At 34.2% G+C, this 5,909-nt stretch overlaps 1 protein-coding gene across 1 annotated transcript in view; it reads right to left on the reverse strand.

Annotated features, from left to right (window-relative positions):
* The window catches only part of LOC107716602 (FERM and PDZ domain-containing protein 4-like), a 60,853-nt gene that overhangs the window by 19,562 nt on the left and 35,382 nt on the right, over window positions 1-5,909 (reverse strand). The gene's annotated exons all lie outside the window — the stretch shown is intronic.

Raw genomic sequence — 5,909 nt, forward strand, 5'->3', positions numbered from 1 at the left:
TATATATATATATATATACACACATATATATAAGGTTTGCATATGTATTTTTGTTGAGTATCATTATTTGATCCACACTGTCGATTAAATGGGAAATCATCTGAATTAACGGCAGTAAAGTATGGAGTGCCACAAGGATCTGTCTTAGGCCCTCTGCTATTTTCAATAAACATGTTGCCCCTTGGTATTATTATCAGAAAATATGGGACTAGTTTCCATTGTTATGCTGACCATACTCAGCTATATATTTCAACAAGACCATCAGGCTTTTATGGCTCATATATCTGATATAGTGAGAATAGGGAGGAATAAAACAGCTCAAATTTATTTAGAGACTCAAACGGAGCAAAAAGATGCAATTTGGTGCAGATGCTAATATTTATATGGGCATAAAGTGATGAAATCACACTTGGTTTCCTCAGGTGTCCAGATTGCATAACTCTGATTGACCTCTTTCATAACAGCAACATCTGAGATGTGAGGTTTGATATTCTCCATTCAGACACAACATAGTGGATCTGAACGCAATAAAAGCAGTGCAAATGATCGGCCTCGGCGGGAACATCGATGCTGTGGCTGTCACAGTTCTCAAGGCTCCCGGGAACCATAATTTAGTGGGAGGAGAACAATGACTTTCTAGTACAAAAGGTTGACAGGAGAAAGTGCTACAAGTGAAGGAACTGCTGCAAATGTTGATGACCCAGTTACACACTGTAATCATTCAAAACTGTTGGCTGGTACAGTTGAGTCACCGCACACTTCAAGAACTGGATGCAAAGGCACAGGTTTCATTCGAGAAATGGGGAGATGCTGTTAAAACCTCCCTGTCTGAACGCTCTCATATTTATGAGTACAGCTGAATGATATATGGAAATAAAACTGATAGAGACACAGTTACTTATATTTTATAGTCATAGAATGGGTCAAAAACAAAATGTGTATAATATTAACAGTAAAAATCATGTTTTATTTTCAAATTCAATGTTTTTTTTATTTTGCAGTACATTACTATTGCTGCAATATATTTCTTATTTTGTTTATTATTTTAATTTAATAATCACAGTAAGAATAATATCTTATAGCAATATTAATAACAGTAAATGCATTAAGCACAGTGGGAATATATATAATATTCACAGTAAAATTTATATTTTAGTCATACGGAATGTTTTTATTTTATTTTAGAGTACATTATTATTATTGAAATAATCTCTTATTTTGTTTATTTTTAATAATAACAGTAAAAATTATTTGTCAAATTAAATGTTTTTTTTTTTTTTTTACAATACTTTAGTTTTGCTGCAATATATTTATTATTTTAATTGAATAATAATCACAGTATGAATCATATTTTATAGTCATTTATTTTTTTAAATTTTACAGTACATTAGTATTATTGCAATATATATTTTATTGCAATAATATATTTATAGTCATATTGAATGGGTCAAAAACTGCAGGAAAATGTTTAATATTCACAGTAAAATTCATATTTTAGTCATATTGAATGTTTTTTATTTTATTTGTTATTTACATTAGTATAACTGAAATATGGTTCTTATTTTGTTTATTATTTTTACTTAAAAATCACAGCAAAAATAATATTTTATAGTCATACTGAATGGGTCAAAAACAGTGGCAATATGGCCTATAAAAACTTTATTTTATTTAAACTAGATTTCATTTGGTTTGAGTTGATTTTTGAAAAAAGTATACCCAAGAATGAACACCCAAATTTTCCAAGTTTTTCAAAAATCGTTTACTTCTGAAATGGTTTGCAATAAAAAGTCGTTTCAGCTTTTTAAAATGTTTTTATTTTCTACGCAGACGCATGCAAAATCACTCAAATCATCCTAGAATTAATAATTATTTTTTCCAAATATACCTATTGAAGCTGGTAAAAAAAAAAAAATCCTATATTTTGTCATATCGCAAATCATTTAGCAGAAAAACTAAATATTGCAATATCAGTTTTTCCCTACTCATGAGTCATGAGATAAAACGTAACTTTAGAAAACTTAACAGACAATAAAAACATTAAAATCATCACACAATACTGCCCACAAAATCATAGCGAACATATTGTGAACATTCAACATATCGCCATTAAGTCCTATTAATAAATGGTCACTATTGTACTTCAGTATTTAATTTTGCCTTTAATTCATGTTTGAATGATTTCAGGAGGATATTCATTTTTGCTGAGAATTACGTTCACAGTTAATGTGTGCACATTTTGTGTATTGTTTCTAAATAATAGCAAATAAAGCTTGTCTGGAAACACTATGCATTGGTTTATGAGATGCAGACTTGTGCAAAACTACATTTCTGAGCATCTTCTGTAGGTGCATGTGAAGTAAAACAAAAAGCATGATTAACACACCCAATGTGTATCTTTACCTCTTCATTTTCTTGCATAAATGCTAAAAAAGCTTCCCGTCAAGGTCTGTATCTGAACAAAATGCAGCCTTTGGTCTTTATGTGCAGCTCAGTGTCCTATTATCTGTATTTTATCACTCTACATACGATTTTATTGTGAATTTAATAGCATTATGTTTCCGCGTTACACCCAGCAAATGGTCTTTACATCACATCTTCTCTCGTTTCACTAATCTAATCGGCGCTAGTTGCTCAGCTATTGCTCACTCTTTATATCATCTTGCATTTGTTGGTCTGTGAAGCGTGAGCTCTGTGCACGTCGTTAGCTAATTAAAGCCGTGGGCTGGAGGAGGCGGCGAGGAAGCGCCATCATTCTCGACACATGTTCCAGCGCACTGCAAAGGGCTACAATTAATCTTTCAAACCACGGCGAGAGCGCGAGAGGTTGTGCGCGCACTGCATGAGATGATACTCAATGCAGTTACACAGGTTTAGCAGCAAATCTGTAAAAGGGCCATTAGTTCACGAACGGGTCTTTGTTTAATAAATCTGGGATGCTGCAACACTAAGGTCAAGGGTTCAGTTGCCAAGGAATGAATGTATTGATGAAATGCAATCGGTGTGACTAAAATCTTTTGCACTAAATGATTTTACTCACGAGTCAAGCAAGTCTTTGTAAAACAGCCGATATACACATCTATGATGCTCAGCTGAATTCTGTATTAATTCAACAAGTCGCAACATTGCTTTGCCACATTAAGACAAGACACTATAGGTGAAATTTATACAATTAAAAATTTTAACAAATATATATCACTTACTTTCCCCACTGGATTAATCACAGTACATTAAGACCATTGTTTTGTATTACAAGTTTTCTGAAATGTTTTGTTTAAATATGCAAATTAGCAGGGTTATTATAGTTAACAAAAAATTAAACTAAAATTAAAACCAATAAAAACCATTTTCATTACTTGAAATAAAATAAACATTCATTTGTTTTCTTTCAGCAAATTTCCAAAGCAATACCTCATTTTCATCTAGTTTAACTTGATAACTAAAAATAAAATTAATATGCAATTAAATATGCAGTAATTTGCATATATTTCCATAAGATAAATCTGAACATTGGATAAAACCAGGTTCAAAATTCCTGTTTGATTTTGTTGACTTAGAGTTAAAGGTTTTCAGCGGAAAATTCGGATTTCTTCATAAATCAGAAAATACTGTCAAAAAAATAAAAAATTTCACGACGTTTTTCAGAATAAAATGTTACATAAATCAGTCTGAATGAAATATGAACAAACCTCTCAGTAAAAACCTTCAGAATACTGTAAATTTTGGTTTACGGCTTATGTAAGCGGGCTTCAAAGATACATATTGTAATTGAAATCTACAGGTGCAAATAGATAAAGTGCAATAAATAAACACTTAAATGTGCATTATCTATGTTTTCTGTCCAATAGTCTAAAAAGACGACATGTTATGGAAGCAAAAACCCTAAAAATTGTCCAGTGCATGAAAAACAAACAAACAATGGTTTTACCTAGAGTGTCTTGCCCTAAACAAAATCTTGACTTGTTTGGGACGCAACCCACTCTGCATTATTCACATTATATGTTTGTCAGTCTGTCTCAGATGTAAGTGAAAGTAAGCAGTGCAAATTGACATTTCTACCATTGCAAAGTGAATACTGTCACACCATCCGGCCATAATAAAAAAGTATACCTCAAACACACTGTAAATCTCTCTGGATAAATGCATCCTCCAAATGCATGAATATTAAACGCATTCATGCAGCAACGACCAAATTATCCAGGTTAATGCTGGATGATGGCAGTGAGGCGAGAGCTGAGATAAAAATATGAATGGGATTTGTGCCATCACTCAGAGGAGCGGGAACACGGCAAGCCCTGAAAAAAACATATGGGATGCAGGAAATGCGTTGCCTTGTCTTCAGCCACGACCAGCTGCTATAGATGGCCAGCGTCCCAAAGTCTTGAGCGCTGAGGACACTGATGTAATGCAATGTGTGCGAACGGGTCCTGCCTTTAAAGGGGTGTTTAATATTGTTAAATTCATCAACAGGTGACTGTATAACTGGGTTAATATTTTATATTAAAGGGGTGGTTGACTGGTTTTTTTCTAGGCTTGATTGTGTTTCTGGGGTGCAGTCTAACTTGTGTTAATGCTTCGTTTTTAAAAAAACACGTTATTTTTCACATAATTTACCTTTATTCTACACCACTCTGTCCCTTCTCTGATAAATGCTCTGATGAGTTCCTGGTTTTATGAAGCCCCTCCCTTAGAAATATGCGATAGGCTCTGATTGGTTAGCTGGCCCAGTGTGTTGTGATTCGCTAAATTGCCAGCCCAAAGCGCGTCTAAACGTCCCGCCCCTCAGCTCAGCAGCATGTGCTCCGGTTGTATTGTAAACAATGGCGTCGTCAATATTGCTTATCAATTTGAGCCCGAATGAGATGCAAAGGACATTAGTGAAGAGGATCGCAAGCACACAGCTCTTAATGGTATGTTTTTTGTTTGTTGTTGTCTCATACTTTTAGATACGCTGTTATTTGTAAATGCTACTGCTTATGTTAGCTATTAATATACGGTTTTATCCTGATTGAAGCTTTAATACAGTACAGCAACCGCATAAATGGTATAAAAGTGTATAATTGGAACAGTTCATTGTTGGAGCTGAGCTGGTGATCTGAATGAGAGATTGAGAGAGAGATGCAGAGCAGGGTTTGTGACGTCACGAACCCGGGAAGTAGCTCATTGTAGTCCCTACGAGCCGTTTTTGTAGGCATTAAACTGCCATAATTTTAAAAGACGATATCTCCATTTGCATTGAACTTTCAGCGTCGTAACTTTGCAGATATCGTTTATGCTCAAACAGCAACATTGCACGCTAACTAACGTTAAAAAAGTGAAATCTCAATCAACCACCCCTTTAAAACTAAGAGGAAGTACCAGTCGAAAGTTTGGAATAATAAGGATGTTTTTTAAAAAGAAGTTTCTTCTGCTCACCAAGGCTGCATTTATTTGATAAAAAATACAGTAAAAATAGAGAAATATTATTACAATCTGATCTTAATAACTCTTAAGATGTTTTGTTCAACCTTCAACTAAGTACTATAATTACCAAAAAATTTAAATATACGCTGAACAAAATTATAAACGCAACACTTTTGTTTTTGCCCCCATTTTTCGGAACAGGATTGAGAACCGCTGCTTTAGAACATTGATTGTGAAACTTGTGAATCTATTAGAATCGTTAGAAGTCAGAATCACGATTCATATACGAATATATTTTTCCATGTACGCACCCCTAGTTTTGATGGCATGGCAACAACTCTTCCTCTTCTCTAAAGCAACGCAACATGGCCTCGCCCCCTTTGTTGCATGTTCCCGGGGGCGGGGTTTATGTAAATTTCTGGGTTTGTGACGTCACGAACCCGGGAAGTAGCTCATTGTAGTCCCTACGAGCCGTTTTTGTAGGCATTAAACTGCCATAATTTTAAAAG

This window comes from Sinocyclocheilus rhinocerous, unplaced genomic scaffold (assembly GCF_001515625.1).
Source record: "Sinocyclocheilus rhinocerous isolate Xijiao unplaced genomic scaffold, SAMN03320098_v1.1 scaffold4165, whole genome shotgun sequence".
In the NCBI taxonomy this organism is placed as follows: domain Eukaryota; kingdom Metazoa; phylum Chordata; class Actinopteri; order Cypriniformes; family Cyprinidae; genus Sinocyclocheilus; species Sinocyclocheilus rhinocerous.